Source organism: Panthera pardus, unplaced genomic scaffold (assembly GCF_024362965.1).
Source record: "Panthera pardus isolate Hobbes unplaced genomic scaffold, ASM2436296v1 HiC_scaffold_11, whole genome shotgun sequence".
NCBI lineage: Eukaryota > Metazoa > Chordata > Mammalia > Carnivora > Felidae > Panthera > Panthera pardus.
This window is the reverse complement of record NW_026526666.1, coordinates 92,474,966-92,492,239: the sequence shown is the minus strand read 5'-3', so window position 1 is coordinate 92,492,239 and position 17,274 is coordinate 92,474,966. Positions and strand designations below refer to the sequence as shown.

The window sequence follows — 17,274 nt, the reverse complement described above, 5'->3', positions numbered from 1 at the left end:
GCTATTAGCCAGAAGGGGAGGAATGTGACGGAATGGATGTTGGGGGCCAAGCTGAAAGTCTATACCTGGATGGGTTCTAGCACCCAGGAATACCATCTAGACTGCTTGAAATCGTCTCCACTGCTCAAAGGGCAAGAGAACACAATTCCTCACCGGGGCATCTTTAATGACCTTCACCACAAAGGGGTAAAGAGGTTATTAATTCGATCTGTTTTCAGGCCAGCCAGCATGAAGCTGAGTATTGACAGAGATCAGTAAGACTTTCCTGGGGGGGGGGGGGGGGGGACCCAAATACCATGTTCTTACAGCACAGTGTGGATGTGTAGCATTGATGAAACAGCCCCGCCCTAGCTTCTATACATCTGCTCTGCCCACCGCTCATTAGTTGTGGGACCTTAGGCAGACCACTTAGCTGTCCTGGCTATGTTTCCCATTTGTAAAATACAGGATTCCATTACAAAGGTGGTCGGCCTTTGTTCTTCCTTTTAATGATATCTTACAAGAAGGCCAGACATATAAAACAGATGAAAGCAGACCATCTCTGCTGGCAGTGATGACGGGGACCTGGCCTCTTCCCCAGTTGACCACTGTGTCGTTCTTTTTTAGATTTAACAAATATTTACGTTGCATTTACAGTATGCCCAACGCTGTTCTAGGTGCCTTGCATGCATGAACTGATTTAAAATTTCATTTACATCCAGGGGTGCCTGGGTGGCTCAGTAGGTTAAGATTTCAGCTTAGGTCGTGATCTCACGGCATAGGATTGAGCCCTGAGTCAGGCTCAGCAAGGAGCTCGGAGCCTGTTTGGGATTCTCTCTCTCTCTCCCTCTCTCTCTGCCCTTCTCCCACTGGTTCTCTCTCTCTCTTCCTCTCTCTCTCTCTCAAAATTAATAGATAAACTTTAAAATTTTTTCATTTAAATCCACCTAAAGGCCCTATGAAGCAGACATTATTATGATCCACTGCTTACATGAAGCTATCGAGGCCCAGAGGAGTTGAGTAACTTTCCAAAAGTCACACGGCTAGTAACAGAGCTAGGATTCAAACCCGAGACAATCCAGTTCCAATCCACGTTCTTATCTTCTCAAAGCCCCGTGGTTCCAGTGAGCTAGATGATGCTTGAGACCCCCTCCAGCCTTCAAGTCTGTCATCCCAGGAGTAACAATCCGGTTTGTTGCTTGTTTGTTTCAGCAGAATTCCTTTGTTCGGCCCCCAGAACTCCACTATGGTGCAAAGGGCAGGGATGGCGGGAGAGTGATGGAGAGGGCTTTTCTTCTCCAGACCCTGGAGGAGTCTTAATTCCCCCTTCTCCCAGCTCACTTCAACTGAAGCCCACTGACTCTGACTTCAGGCTTTTGCCTCCCGACCCCTACCCCACAACGCCAGGGTTAGGGGGTGCCTTTTTCTCCCTACCTACCCCCAAACTCCATTTTCCTAACTTCAATTCACGGCTAACACTAGACACATGTTGTGATCTTGCAAACTAATAAGAAATATGTTTGGCCTTTGTCCAGTCTCTGGCACAGCACTCCTAAATCTCTTGTCATTTCTTAAGTGATAGGAACAATCAGAACATCTCTTCTTATAATACTTGGTTTTTGTCTCCAGTTTCTGAAATAGCTCCAGAGGGATGAAAGTGAAAAGAACACCTTTTGTTATTCATAACAAGCCCCTTTGGGCTGCTCCTGAGTTTATGTTAATGTGGTGACTTTAGGAAAGCCCCTAGGTTTGGGGGGGGGGGGTGTTGGTTGTCAGGGGAACCAACCATGTGATCAGAGGGTTGGAACTTTCAGGCCCACCTCCCAACTTCTGGGCAGGGGAGGGGGGGCTGCAGAGTGAGTTCAACCACTGATGGCCAATGATTTAATTAATCATGCCTGTGAAATGAAGCCTCCATAAAAACAAACAAACAAACAAAACACAAAAACAAAAACAAGAAAAAAAATCCCTAACCTAAAGGATTCATAGAGCTTCCTGTTAGGTTGGCAAACAAGAACGCATCCAGGAGAGTGCCCCCCAGACTCTCCAAGGGCAGGAGAAGCTTCTGTGCTCAAGCCCTTCCCAAACCTTTCCCTCTATGTCTCTGCATCGGGCTGTTCATTTTTATTCTTTTTTTTTTTTTTTTTTTTAATTTTTTTTTCAATGTTTTTTATTTATCTTTGGGACAGAGAGAGACAGAGCATGAACGGGGGAGGGGCAGAGAGAGAGGGAGACACAGAATCGGAAACAGGCTCCAGGCTCCGAGCCATCAGCCCAGAGCCTGACGCGGGGCTCGAACTCACGGACCGCGAGATCGTGACCTGGCTGAAGTCGGACGCTTAACCGACTGCGCCAACCAGGCGCCCCTCATTTTTATTCTTTAAAATATCCTTTTAGGGGCACCTGGGTGGCTCGGTTGGTTAAGCGTCCGACTCTTGGTTTCGGCTCAGGTCATGATCCCAGGGTCTGTGGGACTGAGCCCGCCCCCCCCCCCCCACCGTGTCGGTCTCTGTGCTGAACACAGAGCCTGCTTGGGATTCTCTCTCTACCCTCTCTCTCTGCCCCTCCCTCCCCCTAAAAATAAATAAACTTAAAAAAAGTTTAAAGTATCCTTTTATAATCAACTGGAATTCTAGGAAGCAAACTGGTTTCCTGAGTTCTGTGAGTCATTCTAGCAAATTACCAAACCCGAGGAGGGGGGCATGGGAACTCCCTGCTTGTCGTCAGTTTATAGAAGCCCCCGAGGCTCAGACCTCCCAGGGGAATCTAAAGTGGTATGTGTGGGGCGCCTGGGTGGCTCAGTCAGTAGAGCACCCGACTTCGGCTCAGGTCATGATCTCACAGCTCATTAGTTCAAGCCCTACATGGGGCTCTGTGCTGACAGCTTGGAGCCTGGGGCCTGCTTCAGAGTCTGTGTGTCTCTCTCTCTGCCCCTCCCCATTTTGCGTGTGTGCGTGCACGCTCTCTCTCTCTCTCTCTCTCTCAAATAAATGCACATTAACAAAAATTAAAAATAAGTAAAAAGAAAAATAAAGCAGTGTGTGGGTTTGGGCTTTGGGACTGAGTGTTTCACCGATGGGGTCTGTGCCAACTCTGGGCAGTTAGTGTCAGATCTGAATGGGGTGGGGGAGACACATCTAGGCGTTGCTGAGAATTGCTCTGTGTGGAAAAACTCACACATCTGGTATCCAAAGTGTTGTTGGTGTAAGCAGAAGCAGAGGGGAAAAAAACCAACAACCTGTTTTGTACCTTCTGCATAGGAAAATTGGAGGAAATGATGATAATCAGGATTATCCTAGAAGACTTATATGATGTAAATTCACAGAGACGGAAAGTAGACCGGTGGTTACCAGAGGCTGAGGGAGGAGGAAGTAGGGAAATCAGTGATGTTAATGGCGCATTCCGTGTGGAGTAATGACAAAGTTCTGGAGACGGACACTGGAGATGTCCCAGTAATATGAGCATACTTAATGTCACTCCATTGGACACTAAAAAATGGTTAAAATGGTAAGATTTTATGTCACATGTATTTTACCACAATATATTTTTAAAAAGATTATCCTAGAAAATGCACAATCTCTTGACTGCCTTATATTCATTATAGAAAAATATATATCATATAATAATATAATATTACATAATAATATGAACATTGTGGCAGAATTAGTTTTGGCTGCTCTGTCATTGCATGTGTGTGTGTGTGTGTGTGTGTGTGTGTGTGTGTATGCACGTGTTCTGCCAGTTACTTTCCTGTTACATTGAGAAGGTTAAGTTTAGGGGTTTTAGAGTCAGACAAACCTGGGCACACTCTTAGCCCTACCACTTGCTTGCTGTGGGACCACAAGTTACTTAAAAATAAAAATATTGGGGGGGCGCCTGGGTGGCGCAGTCGGTTGAGCGTCCGACTTCAGCCAGGTCACGATCTCGCGGTCCGTGAGTTCGAGCCCCGCGTCGGGCTCTGGGCTGATGGCTCGGAGCCTGGAGCCTGTTTCCGATTCTGTGTCTCCCTCTCTCACTGCCCCTCCCCCGTTCATGCTCTGTCTCTCTCTGTCCCAAAAATAAATAAAAAACGTTGAAAAAAAATTAAAAAAAAAAATAAAATAAAAATATTGGGGCATCCGTGTGGCTCCGTCTTGAGCGTCCAACTCTTGATCTCAGCTCAGGGCTTGATCTCAGGGTCGTGAGTTCAATCCCTTCGTTGGGCTCCATGCTGGGCGTGAAGCCTACTTAAATAAATAAAGATTGGGGCACCTGGGTGGCTCAGTCGGTTGGGCGTCCGACTTCAGCTCAGGTCACGATCTCGCGGTCCGCGAGTTCGAGCCCCGCATCGGGCTCTGGGCTGATGGCTCGGAGCCTGGAGCCTGCTTCCGATTCTGTGTCTCCTTCTCTCTCTGCCCCTCCCCCGTTCATGCTGTGTTTCTCTCTGTCTCAAAAATAAATAAACGTTAAAAAAAAAAATTAAAAAAAAAATTAAAAAAAATAAAAATAAAGATAAAAATATCGAGGAATTGGGGGGGGGGGGTTGGACGGATGTTTAAGCACACAGACTCACAAGTTGTAAATAAGTCCTAGAGATCTAACGCACAGTATAGTGAATGTGGACACCAATATTGCATTGTAATCATCAAACTTGCCAAGAGACCAGAAGTTAATTATTCCAACCCCTGGAAGGCAAGGATAGTTAGGTGGCATGATAAAGGCGCTAATTATTGTTACAATGACAATAGGAGTACCACCTATAAATGAAATGTACATAACCTGTTGTGCACCTAACGTTTGCACAATGCTGCATGTCAAATGCATTTCTGTTAAAAAATCAATGAACGTTTATTTATTCATTGAGCATTTTCGTTTGTAGTAGGCAGCGCTCTGAGCGTGTTGCCTGCATTGTTTCACTTCAGCCTCGTTATCACCGTATGTAATAAAGCTGCCATTGATTCTCGCGTTCCAGGGAAGGAAGATGGGGAACAGAGAGGTAAAGGAACTCTGCCAAAGCCACACGGTCAACAGGTGGGGGAAGCAGGCCTCATGCCCAGACAGAGCCCACTTCTCCATTACACATGGGAGGCATAGTGTGTCAAGCCCGTGATACCTTGATGGCCCATAAAATTGTTTTTGCTTTCATTTATTTTGAACAATTTCTTTTTTTTTTTAGAGGAAGAGAGAGAGAGAGAGAGTGAGCATGAGTGGAGGAAGGGCAGAGGGAGAGAGAGAGACTCTCAAGGAGGCTCCCCACTCTGTGTGGAGCCCACCGCGGGGCTCTATCCCACGAACCATGGGATCATGACCTGAGCCAAAATCAAGAGTCGGATGCTCAGCTGAGCCACACAGGTGTCCCATTTTCATTTATTTTAAAATCAGAAGAAAAATGAAAATAATGATAATGAGTATGTAATAACGAATTCAGTCTGGATTAGATTCATCTTTATTCCAACACACCCATAAGATATGACATTTAATCTTTAAAAAAATTTTTTTTTACATTTATTTATTTTTGAGAAACAGTGAGACAAAGCATGAGCGGGGGAGGGGCAGAGAGAGAAGGAGACACAGAATCTGAAGCAGGCTCCAGGCTCTGAGCTGTCAGCACAGAGGTTGTGACACGGGGCTCGAACCTACAAACTGTGAGATCATGACCTGAGCCGAAGTCGGACGCTCAACCGACTGAGCCACCCAGGCGCCCTGACATTTAATCCTTTTTATGGAGGGAAGGGCCCTACAATGGCAAGACTGCCCATAAAATCAGGACCCCTTACTGCAGGTCCCTAAGCCCAGGCCACTGGGCTTAAACCACTAGGACTCCCCAACTCTCTGAACCCCAATTAACTCACTTTAAGACTGGATATCTGTGTGAGAAATCAGAAAGTCACCCTTTCTCTGCCTCAGGTCTCCCCTCTGTAAGATGGGAATAATAAATAGTGTTGATTTGTCTGCAGCCGTGAGGATGCCGTGAGTAACTGTCCCCAGCACCTTAGCATGGGCCTGATGCTAAGCATTAGCCATGGGCATCACGCCTGATGCTCAGTAAGGACTCCGGCCCCGCTAGCTACAGCTGACCTGACTTGTTGCCGCCTGAGGGTCTGAAGCCTGAGGGTCTGAAAGAGCCAGATGGCCCACAGCCTCGGTGCAACAACACCTCATCAGTCACACCAGGAAGTCTACAGCAGCCTCCGGGGAGATTCTGATGTATTCTTCAACCAACCAGGGGAGATCCACACTTCTAAAAGCTTCCAGTCCTCAGCGATAATTTCTCCCCTTCCCATACCCCTCCCCATTCCCCCGGGCCCCTTTCCATCTTAGCTCTGTTTCTGCAGGCAGCAGGACAGAAAGGTCTCAGTCTTATGTGAGTATAGAAAAAAGAGCACAGAGTTGGAGCTCTCAGGAACCAGCTTTGCAGCCCAGCTCCGCCAGAACAAGCTTGGATGAGTCATTCAACCTCTTCGAGCCGCTGAGCCCTCAGGTGGACAACGGGAACTCATAACTAAATCAGGAACTAAGACTTTTTCTTTAAACATTTATTTATTTTTGAGAGACAGAGAGGGAGAGACAGAGAGGGAACGGGGGAGGGGCGGAGAGAGAAGGAGACACAGAATCCGAAGCAGGCTCCAGGCTCTGAGCTGTTAGCACAGGGCCTGACGCGGGGCTTGAACTCACAAACGGCAAGATCATGACCTGAGCCCAAGTCAGACACTTAACCGACTGAGCCACCCGGGCGTCTCTAAGTTGGGACTAATAGTTGTGACCATTAGTCCCACAGGGTAGTACTAGAAACATAAGGGCTTTGGGGTCAGAGTCCTTCAGTTCAAATCATGGCTTCTACCCCCTGGCAGCACATGACCTTGCCTCTCCAAGTCTAAGAGTCTCCCTTGTAAAATGGGGAATAATAATAGTCCCCATCTCAAAGGGTTATTGGGATGATGAAATGAGATATTTAGATCCAAAGCCCTTTGCAGCACTGGTTACACAGTAAGTGTTCTGTAAAGGTCAGCAATTGTTACTTTAATGACAATTGTGCCTCTTCATGAGCACTTTGGCCTGCAGTCCAGTTTCCCAACTGCGCACAGTAGGTGCTCAATGAATAGCTGTGGAGTGAAGAGATGATTGAATGAATGAATGAATGGATGGATGAATGCATTAATGAACAAACATGCCATCCTTCTCAATCCAGAACTCTTTTTCTTTAGGCCGAATCCTCTTGATCTAATGGCAATAGGAAACTTTGCAGCCTCAGGACTCTCCATTTTCTTGTTCTTTCTTGACTGGCTAAAGCAGTTAAAAAGAGCTCTGAGCTGTCAGCACAGAGCCTGACGCAGGGCTCGAACTCACAGACCGCGAGATCATGACCTGAGCTGAAGTCGGATGCTCAACCGACTGAGCCACCCAGGCGCCCCTCTAACAGACTTAAGTAGAAGTGACAGTGTGCAACTTCCAAGACCAGGTCATAAAATCCATCAAGACTTCCATCCCTGTCTCTCTTGGATTGCTTGTCCTTGTGGATGACAGCGGCCACGTCATGAGCACGCTCGGGCAGCTCTGCGGAGAGGTACGCGTAATGACGAACTGAGGCTTCTCAGTTCCAACAGCCACGGGAGCGAGCAGATCCTCCGGCCCCAGTCAAGCCTTCAGATTATGGCAGCCCCAGCCAACAGTTGGGGTGACAACCTCAACAGAAGCTGTGACCAAGAACCACCCAATTTTCTGACCCACAGAAAGTGGGGTACTAAGTGTTGTTTTACTGCATCTGGATGGCTCAGTTAAGCGTCTGACTCTAGATTTCGGCTCAGGTCATAATCTCAAGGTTCGTGGGTTCCAGCCCCACATCAGGCTCTGCGCTGACAGTGTGAAACCTGCTTGGGATCCTCTCTCTCTCTCTCTCTCTCTTTTTCTTTCTCTGCCCCTTCCCTGCTCTCATGCTCTCAAAATAAATAAATAAACTTAAAAAAAAAAGTGTTGTTTTAAGCTGCTATGTTTGGGAATAATTTGTTACTAACACTAATATTTGTATGAATATTCTTTTTTTAATTTTTATTTTTTTATTCTTTTAAGTTTATTTATTTATTTTGAAAGAGAGAGAGAGAGAGCACAAGCAGGGGAGGGGCAGAGAGAAGGAGAGACAGAATCCCAAGCAGGCTCCTCACCATCAGCACACAGCCTAATGTAGGGCTTGAACTCATGAACCATGAGATTATGACCCGAACTGAGATTAAGAGTCAGACGCTTAACCGACTGTGCCACCCAGGTGCCCCTCTTTTTTTTTTTTAAGTTTATTTATATACTTTGAGAGAGACAGAGATAGCATGAGTGGGGGAGGGGCAGAAAGAAGAGCGAGAAAGAATCCCGAGCAGGGACTCGAACCCACAAAGCCGCGAGATCATGACCTAAGCCGAAACCAAGAGTTGGATGCTTAACCGACTGAGCCACCCAGGCGCTCCTGCATGAATATTCTTGATGAAAGATCGAACAGATGCTTTTCTGACAATGCCTGGCTCATGGAGACAGCTGACAATTCCTTCTCCATGTTGCTTTGTCGCTATTCAGAAAGCCCGAATCCACACTTCACTCGTGACGTTGCTATTACAAGACCACGCCTGCCAGCTGACTACGGACCTCTTCCTCCCTAGGATCTCAGGTGGGATGCATTGTGCCATTGGTCGCACACCAGTCCTCAGTGGGATGGGCACCACCAGGTTCCCAGTTGGGAAGGAAGAGTCAGGCTTTGCAGCAAGCAGGCCAGTCAGTAGCTCATAGTTAAAAGAATCATATCATCAATTTCAGGGGGGCCCATCTCAGGGAAACTGTTTCCTTACTGACAGCGCCCATGTTGTTCTAATAGCAGCTAATCCTTTCAGCTTATTTAGAGACCACTTCAGAGTCCTTTCCCCGCCTAGCCAAGCCTCTGCATCCGCTGGCGACTATGCTGGTAGCCCTTTGTGTCTGGGAAGCCCCTGCCTAAAGTGGAAAAGTGCCTAGAAAGAGTGTCTGTGCCTAACCAGATTGAGAACTCCAGGCTGAATTCTTCTTATCTCACAAGCAGGGCATCAGCAATTGGGCTGTCCCGAGGGCATGGCCAGCGTAGCTATGGCCATTGAGTTCAACGGTCTTTACTGAGCACCTGCTATGTGCCAGTCGCTGGAGACAAGGCCAGGACACAAAGATGTGTGTAGACAAGGTCCTCGCCCTCAAGGAACTCGTGGTCTGCTTGGGAAGATGGGCAAATCAGCAAACCAATCAAGAGTTACCATCCAGAGCAACAAGCAGAGGTTGACTCATAAACCAGGTAAACCGAGAGCACAGAGCAGAAGAGAAACAAGGAAGAGTTCCTTCCATGAGGATGGAGAAGACAGGACCGATTCAGGAAATACTGAGGAGTCAGTCCTGAGCCAAGAGGAGAAAATCCTGGGTTGAGGACCGTGAAGGCTTGGGCAAGGATTCCTCTGAGTTCTTAGTCATAGCTTCTGAGGATCTAATTTATCCCCCTCAGACCCCTCTTAGAGTCCAGCTGGGACGTTGACTAGCAGACCGAACTTGGAATTTGAAGGGAGATCTTACAAAAAGAGGTCAAAGTCCGTAAGCCCATGCTCAGTTTGTAGCAAAGGATCCTGAGACAAGAGTCAAGTGCAGGTTCTTGTCACTTCTGCAATCTGTTCACGTTCTCCATCCGCACTGCCCTCACCTGGGTCCCGGCCACCATCCCCTCTTGCTTGGACTATCACAGTGGTTGCCTAACCCGTCTCCCCTTTCCGAGCTTCATTTCTACTCTAAATCCAGGTGCCAGGAGGAGCTCTTTAAAAAATTCAAATTGGATAATGTCACTCCCCTGCTTAGACCCTTGAAAGGTCTTCTGTTACTCTTAGGATAAAATCCACTCCCCTTTCCATGCTTACCTGGCCCCTAAGTCCACCTTCTGCCCACTTCTCCAACTTCTTTTCCTGCCCTGCCCCACCGTGTCCCACACGCTGTCCTTCTACTATTGCCCAAATATACCAAACTCTCCATTCAGAGCCATCCATTCATTCAGAACATAGTTATCAGGAACTTTCTATGTGCCAGACATTGTTTGGTTGCTGAAGATATAGCAGGGAATACAATGCACACAAATCCTTGCCCTTTGGAAGTTTCTATTTTAGTGGCGGAAGACAGACTATAAACAAGAGAAGCAAATAAATATAGTACATCAGACGGGGGGGAAAAAGCAGAGAGAGGGGAGTAGAGACATTGGAGAACGGGTCTGCAATTTTCAACATGGAAGCCAGAGATGGCCTCAAGAAGGTGACATTTGAGCCCCGAAGGGGGTGAGAATACAAGCCATGCAGATAGGTGGGAAAAGAGCATTCTTGGCAGAGGGGATAGCAAGTGCAAAGGCCCTGAGGCTGGGTCATGCCAATTATGCAGAAGAAACAGCAAGGAGGCCAGATGGGCTGGAGGGGAGTGAGCAATGAGATCTGAGAGGTAACAGGCATCCTAATCAGGCTCACCTGAACACGAGAATGGCATAAGAACTTCGGCATCTGTGGATATTTCCAACTGGAACATTCTACCCTGACTCTCTACATGTCTGGCTCTTTCCCACCCTACAGATCTCAGAGAGACTTTCTTTGACCAACCTCATACTCCACTTTCAGAACACTCACAAAATAGTCTTCATAATCAGTAGCTAAACAAGTGGGGGCAAGAGAGCTGTCTGCCTTGTTGACAATCATAAACCCAGTGCTTAGCAGACTGCCCAGCACTCGATAAGTGCTCAATAAATAACTTGTTGAATGAAAGAACCAAAGAGGGAGGTTCTGTAAATACTATTCCTCCCTTGAAGCCTCTGGAGTATAAAGAAAAACGTTTTGATGTTGGAGGATCATCCCTCGGAAATCCGTGGGCAAAAAGCTTTCAGAGAGAGAGAGAGATTAACAAAAGAAAAATGAAAAACATGCCATCTTGAAAGACCTGGGAATTAGAATGGCCTGAGCTTCTGAAAAAATAACATCGGAGGCTATAGAAGGTAAAGGAACAGAACCTTCAAAACATTACGTGAAAAATATTGTTCACAGGGAACTCTGCGTCTAGCCAATCCATCAACTAGGTGTGAGGGAGAATAAATACAATTTCAGATACGCAACCTTTCAAAATGTCCTACCTCTTGTGCACTTCTTCTCAGAAAGCGATTGATGATGTACTCCACCCAGATGAGAGGAAACTGAAAGAAAAAGCCAAGTATCGGGGAGATAGTGGCTCCAACCCAGGAGAAGGGCGAGGAAAGCTTCCAAGCTGATGGCAAAAAGGAAGATTCAGCGAGACACCTGTGCCGGGGGGCTCATTCCAGATGGGACCAGAAGGGCAGATGACTCCGGGATTGAGATCTCCCGAAAATAGGGAAATTCACACATTATCTACTCCATGCAACCAGGACTGCCTGCCTTGTTTGCAAAATGAAACAGAGAGGCTTCCGGCTTAAAATTTGAGAATTTCAAGACGGCAATAGCGAAGCAAGTGGCTGGGGTCTCCTGAGGATGAAGCCTGGTGCCTACTGCACGGGTCACACGCCCAAGAACCTGGCCTTGCACGTGATTGTGTGGAAAACTGTACTGATAGCTGTTCTTATCTATAAGCTAAGAGAAACCAACTCTAGTTGACTTAAGGAGCAAGGGAATTTATGAAGAGTGTTAGGTGACCCATAAAATCCCAGGAGGGCTGGAGAGCTTCCATCATAGCTACCCAGCTAGAAACAACTCCTCAAACCAGACTGTGGGCTGGCATGGGGAGAATGACACTGCTGCTGTCCCCAAGTAGCTGGTACCACAGCTCGGAGAGACGCCACTGGCTGGCTCAGTTCTCCTAAGGGGAAATTCCCCAAATACAGGAAGGGTTTAACATCTGGACAACAAGAGAGAATGACAAATATCCACCGTGAAGTATGGAAAACATTGGTGACATGGAGATTGAAAAAAACAAACAACTAAGCGAGTAAAAATAAAATGAGATGAATGTAAACGTAGAGACAAATAAAATTAACAGTTGTTTACAAAAGGAAACACGATGCTGGTTGTACCATCTGGCTCATCAGTGTTCTATACTTGCATAGTCTGCATAACGTAAAAACTGAATGCGGATTTAACCCCAAATGTCATATTTATCACGTTGTGAAGTTGCTCAGGGGACAATCGGGGTTGTTGATGATTTAGGAACGCTAAATGTCATCTGCTGTCACAGGAAGTTAATAGAGAACCCCTCAAATTGATAAGTACAAAGTTCGAAGTAAAACCACATTTAGAGGAGCGCCTGGGTGGCTCAGTCAGTTGAGCGTCTGACTTCGGCTCAGGTCATGATCTCGCGGTTCACAAGTTCGAGCCCCGTGTCAGGCTCTGTGCTGACAGCTCAGAGCCTGGAACCTGCTTTGGATTCTGTGTCTCCCTCTTTCTCTGCCTTTCCCCTGCTTGCACTCTGTGTGTGTGTGTGTGTGTGTGTGTGTGTGTGTGTGTGTGTCTCCCCCTCTCTCTTTCTCTCTCTCTCTCAAAAATAAATAAACATTAAAAAAAATCTTTTTAAATCACATTTAGAAATGTGGACATTAATGCCCAAAAAAGTTGTTAAAACATTGTAAGCGGTCATCTGGGGGAACAAGACTGGAGAACGGGAAGAGGGGACTTAGGGGACCTGCTACTTTTGTTGTTGTTTGTTTTGTCATAAGCCTTTTGATGCTTGTTTTTGTCTGGCTGTGTTACGCTCTATTGCAATAATAAATCCTGCAAAGCTCCGTGGCTTAACACAATAACAGGTGTTTTTTTTTTTTCTTCTTCTTCTTCCAGAATCCAGTGTCGGCTGGGTGGCCCTCTTCAGTCTTGTAGCCCCATCATCTGGAGCTAGGTCATGGCAAAAAGAAGAAAAAGCTGGGGGGTAGGAGGGACATTGTGAAGGGCCAAGCCTCGAAATGGCTTATATTGCTTCCATCCGACCATCCAGAACTCAGACACTTGGACCCAACGTAGCTCTAGACAGCAGGGAAATGTGGTCTTCCCAGGAAGACACACGGCACTGTCTGCTTCAACACCTGTTACTTTTTCTCGTATTTATTTTTTTTAATGTTTTATTTATTTTTGAGAGAGAGTGAGAAACAGAGTGTGAGTGGGGAAGGGACAGAGAGAGAGGAAGACACAGAACCCGAAGAGCCCGACACAGGGCTCGAACTCACAAGCCGTGAAATCATGACCTGAGTGGAAGCTGGACGTTTAACCGACTGAGCAAATGAGGCGCCCCGAGAGCAGTGAATCTTTAAAAGTTAATAGACTTTATTATTTAGAGAAGTTTTAGGTCGCCAGAAAAATCGATCAGAAGTGCAGACAGTTTTTCCATATACCCTCTCTTCCCTCACTACACACATAATTTTCTCAAATTTTTAAAAATATGCAACACTTCATGAATTTGTGCATCATCCTTGCACGGTGACATGCTAATCTTCTCTGTGTTGTTCCAACTTTAGTATATGTGCTGCTGAAGTGAGCACAATTTCCTCAAAACTTTTTAAAGTTTATTTATTTATTTGGAGGGGGGTAGGGTTAGCGAGAGAGAGAGAGAGAGAGAGAGAGAGAGAGAGAGAGAGAGAGAATCCCAAGCAAGCTCTGCACTGTCAGCCTGGAGCCCCACATGGGGCTCGAACTCCTGAACCATGAGATCATGACCTGAGCCAAAATCAACAGTCGGATGCTTAACCGTCTGAGCCACCCAGGCACCCCAATTGCCTCAATTTTTAATATCTTGCAGTTGTGTGGAACATTTGTTATAGTTGATGAGCCAATATTGACACATCACTGTTAACTAAGTCCAGAGTGTATGCTAGGGTCCCTCCTGGTGTTTTACACTTCTGTGGGTTTCATCAAATGCATAATGTCATGTATCCACTCTTACAGTATTGTGCATATCTCCTGTGCCTTAAATATCTTCTGTGCTGCGCCCCTTCATTTCTCCCCCACCCCGCCACCCTGCCAGCCCCCATGTTCCCTGGACCCCTGGCAACCACAGATCCTCTTTCTGCCTCCATAATTTTGCCTTTTCTGGAATGTCATATAGTTGCGATGATTTAGTATGAAGCCTTTTCAGACTGGCTTGTTCCACTTAGCAATACGCATGTAAGCTTCCTCTATGTGTTTTCGTGCCTGGATAGCTCATTTCCTTTTAAGCGTTGGATAATATATTCCATTGTTTGGATGTACTGCTGTTTGTTTATATCCATTCACCTATTGCAAGACATCTTGGTTGTTTCTAATTTGGGGCAGTTATGAGGAGAGCTGCTATAAACATACATGTGTAGGTTTTTATGCAGACATAAGTTTTCAACTCATTTGGGTAAATACAAACGCAACTGTAGAAAAAAATCGTTGCTGAATCTTATGGTAACATGATGTTTAGCTTTGTAAGAAAGTGCCAGACCGTCTTCCAACATGGCTGTGCGTTTTGAACTCCCTCCCCAGCAATGAATGGGACTTCTTCCTGATGCCCTACTTCCGCATCAGCATTTGGTGTTGTCATCGTTGTGGACTTCAGCTATTTTGATAAGTGTATAGCGGCATCTCATTGTGGTCGTAATTTGAAATTCCCCAATGACGTGTGAGACTGAGCCTCATTTCATCTACTTATTTGCCACAAGCACATCTTCTCTGGAAAGACGTTGGTGCAGATCTTTGGCCCCCTTTTTCGCCGGGTTGTTTGTTTTCTGGATCGTTGAGTGTGTTTGTTTGTTTAAGTGGGCTCCATGCTGAGCGTGGAGCCCAATACAGGGCTCGAACTCACAACCCCGAGATCAAGAGTTGCACGTTCCACTGACTGAGCCGGCCAGGGGCCCCTAGAATCCTTTCGATTGCTCTAGCACCATTTGTTGAAAAGATTATCCTTTTTCCATTGAATTTGCCTTTGCTCCTTCATAAAAGATCAGTTGACTATATTCACGTGGGTCTAATTCTGAGCTCTGTTCTGTTACATTGATCTGTTTATTCTTCCATCAATACCACACTGTCTCAATGACTGTATCTTTAGAGTAAGTCTTGGCAGTTGGGTAATGTCAATCGTTTGACTGTGTTCTCCTTCTTTGTTTAATGTTTTTTTATTTATTTTTAAGAGAGAGAGTGTCTGCAGGGGAGGGACCAAGGATCTGAGGATCCGAAGTGGGCTCTGTGCTGACAGCAGTGAGCCCGATGTGGGCTCCGAACTCACAAACTGCAAGATCATGAGCTGAGCCAAAGTCAGACGTTCAACGGAGCCACCCCCGTGCCCCAATGACTTTGTTCTTCTTTACTGCTGTGCTGGCGATTCCAGATCTTTTGCTTGTTCACATAAACTCAGTTTGTCAATATCCAGAAAGTAACTGGCTTGCATTTTGACTGAGATTGAACTGAATCTACGGACCCAGTTGAGAATATCTTAACAATACTGAGTTTTCTAATCCGTGAACAAAGACTATCTCTCCTTTTATTTAGTTGTTCTTTGATTTCCTTCATCAGAGTTTTGCCATTTTCCTCACATAGATCTTGCATATATTTGTTAGATATTATACCTAAGTGTTTAATTTTGGGGGTGCTAATGTAAACAATATTGTTTTAAATTTCAAATTCCACTTGTTCTTTGCTAGCATATAGGAAGGTGATTGGTGTTTATGTATTAACTTGTATCCTATAACCTTGCTGTAATTGCTTTTTTTAAATTTTTAAATTAAAAAAAATTTAATGTTTATTTGCAAGAGAGAGAGGCAGAGCATGAGCACAAGAGGGGCAGAGAAAGAGGGAGACACAGAATCCGAAGCAGGTTGCAGGCTCTGAGCTGTCAGCCCAGAGCCCGATGCGGGGCTTGAACTCACGAACCATGAGGTCATGACCTGAGCTGAAGTCGGATGCTCAACCGACTGAGCCACCCAGGCACACCCTAAATTTTTTAATTTTTTAAACTACTTTATTGATGAATGATTGACATACAAAAAGCTATACAGATTAAATGTGCACAACTTGTTGAGTTTAAGATGTGGCTGTTTTTTTTTTCTTTTTTTAAATTTACATCCAAAATAGTTAGCATATAGTGCAACAATGATTTCAGGAGTAGATTCCTTAGTGCCCCTTACCCATTTAGCCCATCCCCCCTCCCACAACCCCTCCAGCAATCGTCTGTTTATTCTCTATATTTAAGAGTCTCTTATGTTTTGTCTCCCTCCCTGTTTTTATTATTTTTCCTTCCCTTCCCTTAGGTTCATCTGTTTTGTCCCTTAAAGTCCTCATGAGTGAAGTCATATGATACTTGTCTTTCTCTGACTAATTTCACTTAGCATAATACCCTCCAGTTCCATCCACATAGTTGCAAATGGTAAGATTTAATTCTTTTTGACTGATGAGTAATACTCCATTGTATGTATATCCCACATCGTCTTTATCCATTCATCCATCGATGGACATTTGGGCTCTTTCCATACTTTGGCTATTGTTGATAGTGCTGCTATAAACACGGGGGTGCATGTGTCCCTTCGAAACAGCACACCTATATCCCGTGGATAAATGCCTAGTAGTGCCATTGCTGGGTCGTAGGGTAGTTGTCCTTTTAGTTTTTTGAGGAACCTCCATACTGTTTTCCAGAGTGGCTGCACCAGCTTGCATTCCCAGCTGTAATTGCTTTTTAGTTCCACAAGCCTTTTGCTGATGCTTTGGGATTTTCTACATACACAATCATGCCATCTGGGAACAAAGTGAGTTTTATCTCTTCCTTCCCAATCTGTATATTTTATACCATTTACTTTTTATTCCGTGAATGTATTCTTTTGCTAAAAATGTTTATTTTCTTTTAAATTTTTTGGGGGTGCCTGGGTGGCTCAGTCAGTTAAGCATCCGACTTCGGCTCAGGTCATGATCTCAAGGTTTGTGGGTTCGAGCCCCGCGTCAGGCTCTGTGCTGACAGCTCAGAACCTGGAGCCTGCTTCAGATTCTGTGTCTCCTTCTCTTTCTGCCCCTCCCCCACTTGTGCTCTGTCTCTCAAAAATAAATAAATGTAAAAAAAATTAAAAGCAATTTTTTTAAGGTTTGAGAGAGAGAGATAGAGAGCATGGGGAGGATAGAGGCAGAAAGAGGGAGAGACAGGAGGGAGAGAGAGAATCCCAAGCAGACTCTGCACTGTCAGCTCAGAGCCCAATGAGGGGCTTGAACTCACAAACCAAAAAATCATGACCTGAGCCGAGGTTGGATGCTTAACTGACTGAGCCACCCAGGTGCCCCAGAACGTTTATTATTTTTTTTAAGATTGTATTTTTAATCTCTACACCCAGTGTTGGACTTGAAC

At 45.6% G+C, this 17,274-nt stretch overlaps 1 non-coding gene across 1 annotated transcript; it reads right to left on the bottom strand.

Annotated features, from left to right (window-relative positions):
• Positions 1 to 13,365: 13,365 nt before the first annotated feature.
• LOC128775958 (U6 spliceosomal RNA) lies at positions 13,366 to 13,471 on the bottom strand. The gene has a single exon (XR_008420936.1). It is a non-coding gene; the product is annotated as a U6 spliceosomal RNA (small nuclear RNA).
• Between the last annotated feature and the right edge of the window lie 3,803 nt (positions 13,472 to 17,274).